The sequence below is a fragment of the Lolium perenne genome, chromosome 2 (genome assembly GCF_019359855.2).
Source record: "Lolium perenne isolate Kyuss_39 chromosome 2, Kyuss_2.0, whole genome shotgun sequence".
NCBI lineage: Eukaryota > Viridiplantae > Streptophyta > Magnoliopsida > Poales > Poaceae > Lolium > Lolium perenne.
This window is the reverse complement of record NC_067245.2, coordinates 206097431-206110924: the sequence shown is the minus strand read 5'-3', so window position 1 is coordinate 206110924 and position 13494 is coordinate 206097431.

Here is a 13494-nt window from a genome sequence, read left to right as displayed (position 1 = left end):
GGAGTGTTTGTTGAAGGTTTGGAATATGTAAGACGATGAGCCAGCCACAAGAACCCATGAAAATATGGAGTATGCAACAAATAATTACCATCTTATGTTAGAATAAAAGGAATTAGAGAAGAGAGACCTCGAGGTGCATAAACCATTGGGTTACACATTGGAGCATGTTGCAGAGCTTACCAACCATGACCTGGAGCTTGAGAAGGCAATGGGGGTGAAGGCAGAACAAGAAATGGCCATTTTGAAGGAAGAAAAGAGGAAGTTGGAGTATTGTGTATCTGATCTTATCAATATTGGACATGCTCACAAGCACAAGTTGAAGAAGATAGCTGAAATACTGAAAGAATGGTGGTGTTCTGAGATGTTGAAATTGCTAGGTGAACTAATTAGTTTGTGTCTAATCTATGAGAATTGCGATTGTAATAGATAGTAGTTGCTATGTTGTTGAACAATTTGGTGTCCTAAGGTCTTGAAATTGCTAGCAAGCAGTTGATAGTGTTCAACTAATTAGTTTGTGTTTAATCTATAAGCAAATATTGTTGTCATGTGGAGCACTTGATGAAAATTGTTGTTGAACAAATGTTGTTGTTTGTCGTCGACTAGTTGTTAAAAAGAAGTTTTTGTTGACTAGCCGTCCTCCACTAATTCATGTTATCACACATATTAAAAACTATGTTGTTGTGGTTCTACACCAAATGCACGGTGGCACTTGCACAATGGCACCGCCCATGGATAGTCGTTAATACGTGATGAGGACATCCCTACTACACCACTACCTCCGTCATTGATAAATGAAGATGAACCTGCTGTGAAGCTCAAGTCCAATGAAGTTCGGATTGGACCAATTACAAGGGCTCGTGCGAAGCTACTTAAACAACAGGTGAACTTGTTTCTAAACGGTACTTTGATTGATGAGAACTTTATACTGCCTAAGTCCTATTACTTATGTATCATCAGGTATCAAGAGGAGACGAGCATCGCACGAGGAGTAGAGGAGCAGCTGGACATGAAGACGGACGTCAAGATGGACGTGAAGCTGGACATGGAGCTGGACATGAAGATATCTCATGGACGCGCGAGGGAGGAGCGGGAGGCATGCGTCAGAGGAGAAGTCGACGTCCAGGCCGGTCCAGCACCCGGTTAGACCGGCCTCCAGACCGGCCAGCCCGGTCCCTGGCCCGGTTGACCGGGCGCCAACCGGATGCATCGTACCGGGCCAAAATTGGACGAAGTTTTGCGAAGTTTCCGGTTGTCGCCCGGTTGACCGGATGCCAGACCGGCCGGCCCGGTCCCTGGCCCGGTTGACCGGATTCCAGACCGGATCCGTCCGAGTCTGTCTCGATCAGATCTATTCTGGGTCGGTTATTCTTGTATCTTTTCGACCAGAAGTCGTCCCGGACGCCTATATAAGTGCCCAGGACGCCCCCTAGCTACTTTAGACCACGTTTAAGGTAAACCCTAGTTCTTAGTTGTTTGCTCTAGCAAAACTAATGAATCCCTACACCATATTGCTTGATATTGTGTAGATCCTGAAAAAGTCTTGTGTGATCTGCTGTTCCATTGGGAATTAGACGATTGCAACTTACCGCTTCGTGGTCGGCGGCTACGTGCGCAAGTGTGTGGAGTTGCGAATATCTTGTAGGGTTGAGAGCTGTTGCATTGGCGACAGGGACCAATCGAGAGATCTCGTTGCGTCATACAAGTTATCATCCACTACATCGTCGTGTTTCTCCGCTGCCATCTCCCCGTGATCATCATCACTCCTGCTGCTTACTGAGAAGATCGGGCCACCCCATATCATCTTGGTATCAGATTTCCAGTTTTCCTCGGTAAGCCATCCACAATCCACCCCATAGTTGAGTTGTGAGTGTTTTCCTATCCAGAAAAATCCATAAAATGTTAGGGTTAGGGTTTGCCATAGCCTTAGATTGCACTAATTTCAAGTTTTAGTTGCTTTTCGTAGTTGTTTTTGCGTATCTTTTCTTTCAATCTAGTCTTTTAGGGTTTGAGTTTACTCTATTATCTTGTGTTACTTTGTCATCTAGTGTCAGTTTTTGTTACTCCGAGTCCACATAGCGTACAGTGTGCTTGTTCCCAACCATAGACACAGCCTTTCGATATAAAGTGACAAGGAACTTCCCCGGAAGAGACTAGTTTTACCGCTCGACAGGCTGCTCGTTAGGTTATCGGTGCTTTGCATTTTTCTGTTGGCCATGTTATCAAGGAGTTGTGTCAAAAAAAAAAAGAGAAAATTGAAAAGAAGCAAAAAGAGCTACATAGCTGCGTGTGTTCTACAAAAAAGAAAATTCCAAAAAGAAAAGTGTAGTGCTAGTTGAATCAAGTGAAGACTGTGGATGAATACTACATGGAGATGGATATGCTTATGCAGCGTGGCCGTGTCTGTGAGTCTCTCGAGATGACAATGCAGCGTTTCCTCAACGGTTTGAAGTATGATATCAAAGGCATTGTTCGTCACTACAGCTACACCAATATGAATCAATTGTTACATCATGGACGAGAAGCTGAATCACAGTTGCCTTCGACGCGCTCCGCACCTTACTCTACTCCGCCTAGTAAGCCGGTCTCCAATGTGTCTAACACAAAGAAGTCCGAATCTGCTGCAAGTACGAGTGGTTCTAATATGTCTACTACGCGTAACCATGATACGGTTTGTCATACATGTGGTGGCAAGGGTCACTTCAAGCCAACTGGGAGGATGCTTCTTTAGATAGGCGAGAGAATTGTACTGTTGTGAGTGATATAACGAAAAGTGAGAGAGTGAATTCCTTAGTCTCATTAGCCACCAAAGAATACATGAGAGAATTTAGTGAGGATCCTACAGCCATGCCTCTTGTGCTCTTGTACAGGGGTACGGTTTTGGTTTCTAACGACATGACCCCTCTTCCTCTTGGTGTTTCTAATGTTTTGCAGGAATTTGGCGACGTGTTTCCGGATGAGGTACCCGCAGGACTTCCACCATTGCGAGGTATTGAGCATCAAATCGACTTGATTTCCGGAGCTTTGCTACCCAATCGGGCACCATATAGAACGAACCCCGAAGAGACAAAGGAGATACAGAAGCAAGTACAAGCGCTACTCGACAAAGTTTATATCCGCATAAGCCTTAGTCCTTGTGTTGTTCCTGTTATTCTTGTTCCTAAGAAAGATGGTACATGGCGTATGTGCGTTGATTGTAGAGCGATAAACAACATTACTATTCGATATCGTCATCCTATTCCCCGTTTAGAGGATATGCTAGATGAATTGAGTGGTGCTGCTGTTTTCACTAAAATTGATTTGCGTAGTGGTTATCATCAAATTAGGATGAAAGAAGGGGATGAGTGGAAAACCGCCTTTAAAACAAAATTTGGTTTATATGAGTGGTTAGTAATGCCTTTTGGTTTGACTAATGCACCTAGTACTTTCATGAGACTGATGAACCATGTTTTGCGTGATTTTATTGGCAAGTTTGTGGTTGTGTATTTTGATGACATATTAATTTACAGCCGCAATGAATCTGATCATATTATACATATTCGACATGTTTTGCAAGTGTTGCGTGATAGTAAACTCTATGGTAATCTTGAGAAGTGCACATTTTGCAAAGATAAGGTCATATTTCTGGGTTATGTTGTCTCTAAGCATGGAGTAGAAGTAGATGTGTCTAAAATTGAAGCTATTCAAAATTGGCCTACTCCCATGAATGTGAGTCAAGTTAGAAGTTTCCATGGTCTAGCTGGGTTTTATCGCCGTTTTGTGCCCAATTTTTCTACTATTGATGCACCTTTGAATGAATTGACTAAAAAGGGTGTTGCATTTGAGTGGGGCGTTGCCCAAGATCATGCTTTTGATGAACTGAAACGATTGTTAACTTCTGCACCGTTGATTGCACTTCCTGATTTCAATAAGCAATTTGTGATTGAATGTGATGCTAGTGGTATTGGAATTGGTGGTGTGTTGATGCAAGAGGGTTGCCCAATTGCATATTTTTCTGAGAAACTTTCTGGTGCTAAGTTGAACTATCCAATATATGATAAAAAATTGTATGCTTTAATTAGAGTTCTTGAGGTTTGGCAACATTATTTGTGGCCAAAAGAATTTATCATACATTCTGATCATGAAGCTTTGAAATATCTGAAAGCCCAATCTACTTTGCATAGGCATCTTGCTAAGTTGGTTGAGTTCATTGAGTCTTTTCCATACATTATTAAGCATAAGAAGGGAAAATATAATATTATTGCTGATGCTCTATCTAGGAAGAATATGCTATTAACTCAACTTGATGTTAAAATTCCTGGATTAGAGGTGTTATGTGATTTATATGCGACTGATCATGATTTTGCTGAACCATATCGCGATGGGTTCTTGTTTCAACCTAACAAACTATGTGTTCCAGAATCGTCTGTGCGTTTGCTCTTATTGCAGGAATCACATGCTGGAGGTTTGATGGGTCACTTTGGGCGTGAGAAGACGCTACTCATGCTCGCTGATCATTTTTATTGGCCAAAGATGAGGCGGGATGTGGACAGGTATGTGAAGAGGTGCATTACTTGCAACAAGTTCAAGTCCAAGCTGAAGGCTCACGGTTTGTATACTCCATTACCGGCACCTACTACACCTTGGGAAGATATTAGTATGGATTTTCTGTTGGGTTTGTCGCGTACTAAAAGAGGCCATGATTCTATATTTGTGGTAGTGGACAGATTTTATAAAATGTCACACTTTATTGCCTGCCACAAAAGCGACGATGCGTCGCATATTGCTAACCTGTTTTTCAGGGAGATTGTTCGACTACATGGAGTCCCGAAGACTATTGTTTCTGATCGTGGTGTGAAGTTCATGAGCTACTTCTAGAAAACACTTTGGGGAAAGCTAGGGACAAAGCTACTGTTCAGTACTACTTGTCATCCCCAAACTGATGGTCAAACTGAGGTGGTGAATCGAACCTTGTCACAACTGTTGAGATCCATGATCAAGAAGAACCTGAAGGAGTGGGAAGAGTGTTTACCGCATGTGGAGTTTGCGTACAACAGGGCGGTACATTCTACCACGGAGCTGTGTCCTTTTGAGGTGGTGTATGGTTTCAAACCCACTGCTCCACTTGACATGTTGCCTTTGCCTATACATTAGAGAGTTAATATGGTGGCATCCAAGAGGGCAGATTTTGTGCGAAAAATCCATGTGAAGACTAAAGAGTTGATAGAGAAGAAAGGCAAGAGCAATGCTGCAAGGATGAATAAGAAGCGCAAAGAGATGTTGTTCAAGCCTGGTGATATGGTCTGGGTACATTTTCGCAAGGATAGGTTCCCGAAGCTGCGGAAGTCTAAGTTGAAGCCTCGTGGTGCTGGTCCTTACAAAGTGCTTGCCAAGATCAATGATAATGCATACTCGATAGATCTTCCAGTTGATGAGTTTGGTGTCAGTAATTCTTTCAATGTTGCTGATTTGACACCATATGACGGAGAAGACCTTGGAGCGTCGAGGTCGACGCCTTTTGAAGGGGGGAGATGATGAGGACATCCCTACTACACCACTACCTCCGTCATTGATAAATGAAGATGAACCTGCTGTGAAGCTCAAGTCCAATGAAGTTCGGATTGGACCAATTACAAGGGCTCGTGCGAAGCTACTTAAATAACATGTGAACTTGTTTCTAAACGGTACTTTGATTGATGAGAACTTTATACTGCCTAAGTCCTATTACTTATGTATCATCAGGTATCAAGAGGAGATGAGCATCGCACGAGGAGTAGAGGAGCAGCTGGACATGAAGACGGACGTCAAGATTGTTATCACCAGATTTTAACCAAGTCAGGAGGTGGGCCGTGATTGAGATGGGCTTGGAGAATATACACAGAAAATATTCATGAATCGGCCTTGTGCAAGAGTTTGGGCTAGATTGCCCGTTTATCTGTAAATTATAGTAGGTTACGTGTCGGTTAGAATTAAGAGATAGAGTTTAGCTCGTACACGGTTGGGTTTATTCCCAAGTTAGAAAGTCTACGGACTATAAATATGTATCTAGGGTTATTGAGAAAGATGACGATCACGTTCACAACAAACCAATCTAGGCGCATCGCCACCCCTTGTTTCGAGGGTTTCTTCCGGGTAAGCGCTATGCTGCCTAGATCGCATCTTGCGAGCGATCTAGGCAGTATCTTGTTTATTCGTTGTTCATGTGTTGCTCGTACTGAAGCCTTTTTGATGGCGAGCAACACCGTTATCATAGATATGTTAGGGTTAGCATCGGTACTTTCTTGATGTATTTGCTTAGTCATGCTACCCCTGGATATCTAGCTGCCCTTGCACCCATCTTAGGTGTAAGGGCAGCACCTTGCTTAGTCTTTATTTAGTAGATTCGATCTGTTACGGTTGTTCCTTGTTCTTCAAGGATTAGTTTGATATCCATATGGTTAGGCCTTGCAAACGGGTTGAATGATCCAGTAGTGCGTAAGGTACGGTTTACTGATCCTAGAAGGGATGTTCCGAGGACCAACTCCATGTTGGTTTTTAGGCCTTTTCTAGGGTTGGTTTTCTGTTATCTTTCGTGTCTGCCAGGCTCAACTACGTGTAGGACGTTCCGGTTATGTGGTGAAAACCCTAAATCGCCGTAGATCGTTTTAGCTTAGTATTGATCAAGCAGGACGACCATGTTATCGTAGGTCCAATACGAATCATGGGTGGATCGGCTCCCTGAGCCGATTCACAGGATAACCTGAGAGCCGATCGAGGCTCGTATTTAATGTTTACGTGTATGCCATGAAGGAAACTAGTCGAAGCAATCCATCACCTTCCTGACCAGGTATAGGTCAGGTGGCACGCCCTTGCACCAGCTTGGACGTGTGCCGGAGCATTGCGGGCCGTCGCCCGAGGGACCAGGACCCACCAGCAGTCCTGGGAGCCTCCCGGCTCTCCGTGTTGCCCGTCGCTGCTCGCCGGTGGGTTTTGGCTGGCAACACATTCTGGCACGCCCGGTGGGACATTCTACAGCAACTACGTCAACATCTGCAACTGAGATGGCAGACGCACCGGTTACGTACGAAGATCTGACAGAGGAGCTCAAGAAGAAATACGATGAGCTTAAATCTCTCTTCGAAGCCGACCTCATCGGCTCTTTCGAGAGAACCCGTACACGTGGCATTAGGTGGAAAGGGTTCTCAGCTGAAGGCGCTCTCGATGGGGTGGATCTGTCTACCGCTTCAGAAGAACGCAACAGAGCTCTACGCCAGGAAGTTAACTACATGGTAGCTCATTCGCTACACCGTCATTCTGAGAGCCTGGTGAACGCTTTCGAGCGCGTTGCGGTACGCGTGGTTCAGGAGATCATGAAGCATCAGTACTCCCCGTCAGGACCTACCCTAGGGACTCACCAGGGAGAAATACCGTTCCAGACCAGACCACAGCTGCCTTTCGCGCTAGCAGCTCCAGAGCCGCCGGGTTCACCGGCGTACGTCGTCTACAAGATTGGAGGCGATCCTGCTGATTACCAATTCCTGCTGGAACCGCCTAAAGAAATCCCGCACGGATACATGTGCACGTATGTGCCGGATTGCAATAACCTGGCGCGTACGAACCAGATTACAGCAGGAGGAATTTCTGGAGCAGTAGGAGGAATTTCTGGAGCGGCAGGAGGGATTAATGGAGTGGAGGCCGATAAACAGGCGTGGCTAGCTAAATATACCACTGCAACGAGTCATCAAAGCTCGGCCCCTGCAGCTCCTACAGTGGATCAAATCAGTGCAATCTTGAGAGATCAGTTCGGCATGGTGCCAAAAAGGAGGGCAATCGGCTATTCCAAGCCGTACCCCAACGAATATGATCTGATACCACTGCCGCCCAAGGATCGGCTCCCTGAGTTCTCAAAGTTCAGTGGGTCAGACAGCTCTAGTTCGATTGAGCATGTGAGCCGATATTTGGCACAGCTGGGCATGATCTCCGCATCAGACCAGATGCGTGTGAGGTTTTTCGCACAATCCCTCATAGGGCCAGCTTTTGGGTGGAACACCTCGTTGCCACCAGATTCAATCCGGACGTGGAAGCAGCTGGAAGAGCAGTTTCACATGCAATATCACTTAGAAGCTTCCGAGGCTGGCGTTGCCGATCTAGCGCAAGTGCGTCAAAAGCATGGAGAAACGGTGTCTGAATACATTCAGCGTTTCAGGACTGTCAGGAACCGATGTTATTCGGCTCGTTTGAATGAGAAAGAAGCAGTCGATCTGGCAGTGTTGGGCCTCGCAGCGCCGATCAAGGATCTGGCTTGCCAAGCGGAATACACTTCACTGGCGCATATGGTTTAGAAATTGTCATTGTATGAACAGCGCCACCCAGAATTGTATCAAGACAACTTCAAACGCCCTATAAGCCTGGTTGAGACAGGAGAAACTGAAGACTCTGCAGAAGACCAGGAAGTAGCTGTGGCTGAATGGGCTCGGGGGGCCAACCCCGTATCTTGCAAATGGGTGAAGCCACAAGGGCCTGCAAAAGGGTTTGACTTCGACGTAAGCAAGGCTGAGCAGATATTTGATTTACTGCTTAAGGAGAAACAGCTGAAGTTACCCGAAGGCCACAAGATCCCTACGGTGCAAGAGCTGAACGGAAGACCGTACTGCAAGTGGCATAACTCGTTCACCCATACCACCGGTGACTGCAAATTGTTGCGTCAGCAAATCCAAATGGCGATAGAACAAGGCCGTCTGATCTTTGGTCAGTATGCCATGAAAGTGGACACGCACCCGTTTCCTGCCGTCAACATGGTGGAGTGCAGTCACTCTGTGAGGCGCCAGCCAGATTTCTCGTTCAGTATTAACATGGCAGGGCTTGTATACCACCATGGTAGGGACAAAGAAGAGAGCAGTCGTTCTCGTGGCAAGGACAAGGAGGAGGCCGGCCCACGCGACCGGCCCCGATATGATGACAAACGGTACGTCACCGAAGAGCAAGTGAGAAGCGTGCGGTATCAACGACCACTCTCCGAGCACCTTCTTAACAAATATGAGCGTCAGCATGACCAACGCCGGCGGTATGACACAGCTGACAAAAGAGATCGTCGGTCTAGTATAAGCGACAGAAAGTATCGTCGGTATGATAGAGACGACGAAAGATACGAACGCCGCGCTAAGGGAAGGTCAAGGGAGCAAGAAGACATGGACAGGCACTGGGATTGTCCTTTTTTTAAGCATTGCTGGGATTCAGGAATGAGCCGATTGCCTACAATCGACAACTGCCCGGTGTGTAGACAGAAGAAGAATGATATAGGCGACGTGTCAGTATTCCAACGTCTAGGGCCTCTCCCGTCTCGGCACAAACAAGCTGAGCCATCTCGGGTGGAAGATCTAGAGGAGCTAGAAGATGAAGATGAATCAGAAGAAGAAGATAGATACCACCGACCAAGGTGGTGCCCTGATGGACTTAGTCACTCCCAAAAGCGTAGGGTGCAGCATCTACGTAGCTTGGAGGAAGCTGAGAGGCAATACCTGCACACGTTGAGAAAAGCGCGGCCCGATCTGGCCGTGAAAATCCAGCAAACTTTGGACGCAGAAGGTCGTACACAGAAGAAAGAGTGGCGCCCCAAGCAAATGAAAGCCGATGAAAAGACATCGGCTGGCACAAATATGGTGTTCATCCTTCCGGCAGAATTTTGCGCTCCAAGAACAGAAGAAGCGTCGGTAGCCCAGTTCGATTGTGGTCCACGGCCGATTATCTTTGAAAAGCCACAAGAGAAGGGCTACAAACATCTGAAGGCCTTATACCTAAAAGGTTACATCAATGGGCAGCCTGTCGGCAAGATGTTGGTTGACACCGGAGCGGCAGTCAATATAATGCCGTACTCCATGCTACGACGTTTGGGACGCTCTACAGAGGATCTGATCAAAACCAACGTAGTACTAAGCGACTTCAACGGCCAAGCATCAGAAGCACAAGGCGTTCTGAACGTGGATCTAACCGTAGGCCGAAAAACCATCCCTACGTCATTCTTCATCGTTGACAGCAAAAGCACCTACGCTGTCCTGCTAGGGAGGGATTGGATTCACGCCAACTGCTGCATTCCATCCACAATGCACCAATGCTTGATACAGTGGGATGGAGATGAAGTAGAGGTCGTCCATGCAGATAACTCAGTCGAGATCTCAACAGCCGGCATGAACATTTGGGAAGCGGAAGACCAAGAGCCACTCTCTGGAGTCAGTTTGGACGGCTGTGAGCGCATCGAAGTTTCAAAAAACGGGGTGAGGCTGGTCTTATCCACCGGCCTGACATAGTAGCAAGGACAAAGTCAATGGACGTACGTGACAAGGCCGATCCCTGCGATCGGCCCCAAAAAATAAAAAGTAATGATCTCAATGAAGGAGATATGCCCTAGAGGCAATAATAAAGTGGTTATTATTTATATCTTTATGTTTATGATAAATGTTTATATGTCATGCTATAATTGTATTAACCGAAACATTAGTACATGTGTGATATGTAGACAAACAAAGAAGTCCCTAGTATGCCTCTTAACTAGCTTGTTGATTAATGGATGATTAGTGTCATAATCATGAACATTAGATGTTATTAATAACAAGGTTATATCATTGTATGAATGATGTAATGGACACACCCAATTAAGCGTAGCATAAGATCTCGTCATTAAGTTATTTGCTATAAGCTTTCGATACATAGTTACCTAGTCCTTATGACCATGAGATCATGTAAATCACTTATACCGGAAAGGTACTTTGATTACACCAAACGCCACTGCGTAAATAGGTGGTTATAAAGGTGGGATTAAGTATCCGGAAAGTATGAGTTGAGGCATATGGATCAACAGTGGGATTTGTCCATCCCGATGACGGATAGATATACTCTGGGCCCTCTCGGTGGAATGTCGTCTAATGTCTTGCAAGCATATGAATGAGTTCATAAGAGACCACATACCACGGTACGAGTAAAGAGTACTTGTCAGGATACGAGGTTGAACAAGGTATAGAGTGATACCGAAGATCAAACCTCGGACAAGTAAAATATCGCGAGACAAAGGGAATTGGTATTGTATGTGAATGGTTCATTCGATCACTAAAGTCATCATTGAATATGTGGGAGCCATTATGGATCTCCAGATCCCGCTATTGGTTATTGGTCGGAGTGAGTACTCAACCATGTCCGCATAGTTCACGAACCGTAGGGTGACACACTTAAAGTTGGATGTTGAAATGGAAGAACTTGAATATGGAATGGAGTTCGAATATTTGTTCGGAGTCCCGGATGAGATCCCGGACATCACGAGGAGTTCCGGAATGGTCCGGAGAATAAGATTCATATATAGGATGTCATTTTATGTGAATTAAAATGATGCGGAAGGTTCTATGGAAGGTTCTAGAAGGTTCTAGAAAAGTCCGGAAGAAACCACCAAGGAAGGTGGAGTCCCGGTGGGACTCCACCTCCATGGCCGGCCAACCCTAGTGGGGGAGGAGTCCCAAGTGGACTCCCCCTTAGGGGGCCGGCCACCCCCCCATATGGAAGGGGGAATCCCACCCCAAGTGGGATTCCCACCCTAGGTAGGTTTCCTTTTCATATGGAAGGTTTTGGTTTCGGGTCTTATTCGAAGACTTGGAGTCCAACACTTGGGGTTCCACCTATATAATGAGGGGCCAAGGGAGGGGGCCGGCCACCCCAAAGACCACAAGCTGGCCACCCCATTGAAGTGGCCGGCCACCCCCTCCCAAACCCTAGCCGCCCCCCTCTCCTCCATATCTCCCGCGTAGCTTTAGCGAAGCTCCGCCAGAGTTCTCCACCGCCACCGACACCACGCCGTCGTGTTGTCGGATTCAAGAGGAGCTACTACTTCCGCTGCCCGCTGGAGGGAGGTGGACGTCGTCTTCATCAACAACCGAACGTGTGACCGAGTACGGAGGTGCTGCCCGTTCGTGGCGCCGGAAGCGATCGTGATCAAGATCTTCTACGCGCTTTTGCAAGCGGCAAGTGAACATCTACCGCAGTAACAAGAGCCTCATCTTGTAGGCTTTGGAATCTCTTCAAGGGTGAGACTCGATACCCCCTCGTTGCTACCGTCTTCTAGATTGCATCTTGGCTTGGATTGCGTGTTCGCGGTAGGAAATTTTTTGTTTTCTATGCAACGTTATCCTACAGTGGTATCAGAGCTGTGTCTATGCATAGATGGTTGCACGAGTAGAACACAATGGTTTGTGGGCGTTGATGCTCTTGTTATCTTTAGTTTGAGTACTTTGCATCTTCGTGGCATAGTGGGATGATGCGGCTCGGACTAACTTTACATGACCGCGTTCATGAGACTTGTTCCTCGTTCGACATGCAACTTGTATTGCATAAGAGGCTTTGCGGGTGTCTGTCTCTCCTACTATAGTGAAGATTCAATTTACTCTTCTATTGAAAACATTAGTATCAACGTTGTGGTTCATGTTCGTAGGTAGATTAGATCTCTCTCGAAAACCCTAAACCACGTAAAATATGCAAACCAAATTAGAGACGTCTAACTTGTTTTTGCAGGGTTTGGTGATGTGATATGGCCATAATGTGATGATGAATATGTATGAGATGATCATTATTGTACTGTGGCAACCGGCAGGAGCCTTATGGTTGTCTTTAAATTTCATGTTGAGTAGTATTTCAAAGTAGTTGTAATAGTTGCTACATGGAGGACAATCATGAAGACGGCGCCATTGACCTTGACGCTACGCCGACGATGATGGAGATCATGCCCCAAGATGATGGAGATCATGTCCGTGCTTTGGAGATGAAGATCAAAGGCGCAAAGACAAAAGGGCCATATCATATCACATATGAACTGCATGTGATGTTAATCCTTTTATGCATCTTATTTTGCTTAGATAGCGACGGTAGCATTATAAGATGATCCCTCACTAAAATCTCAAGATAATGAAGTGTTCATTGATACGTCTCCGACGTATCGATAATTTCTTATGTTCCATGCCACATTATTGATGATATCTACATGTTTTATGCACACTTTATGTCATATTCGTGCATTTTCTGGAACTAACCTATTAACAAGATGCCGAAGTGCCGATTCTTTGTTCTGCTGTTTTTGGTTTCAGAAATCCTAGTAAGGAAATATTCTCGGAATTGGACGAAATCAACGCCCAGGGTCCTATTTTGCCACGAAGCTTCCAGAAGACCGAAGAGTCAACGAAGTGGGGCCACGAGGTGGCCAGGAGGGTGGCCGGCGCGGCCCAAGCCCTGGCCGCGCCAGCCTGTCTCCTGGGCCCCTCGTGACGCCCCCTGACCTACCCTTCCGCCTACAAATAGCCTTCATCGCGAAACCCCCAGTACCGAGAGCCACGATACGGAAAACCTTCCAGAGATGCCGCCGCCGCCAATCCCATCTCGGGGGATTCTGGAGATCGCCTCCGGCACCCTACCGGAGAGGGGAATCATCTCCCGGAGGACTCTACGCCGCCATGGTCGCCTCCGGAGTGATGTGTGAGTAGTCTACCCCTGGACTATGGGTCCATAGCA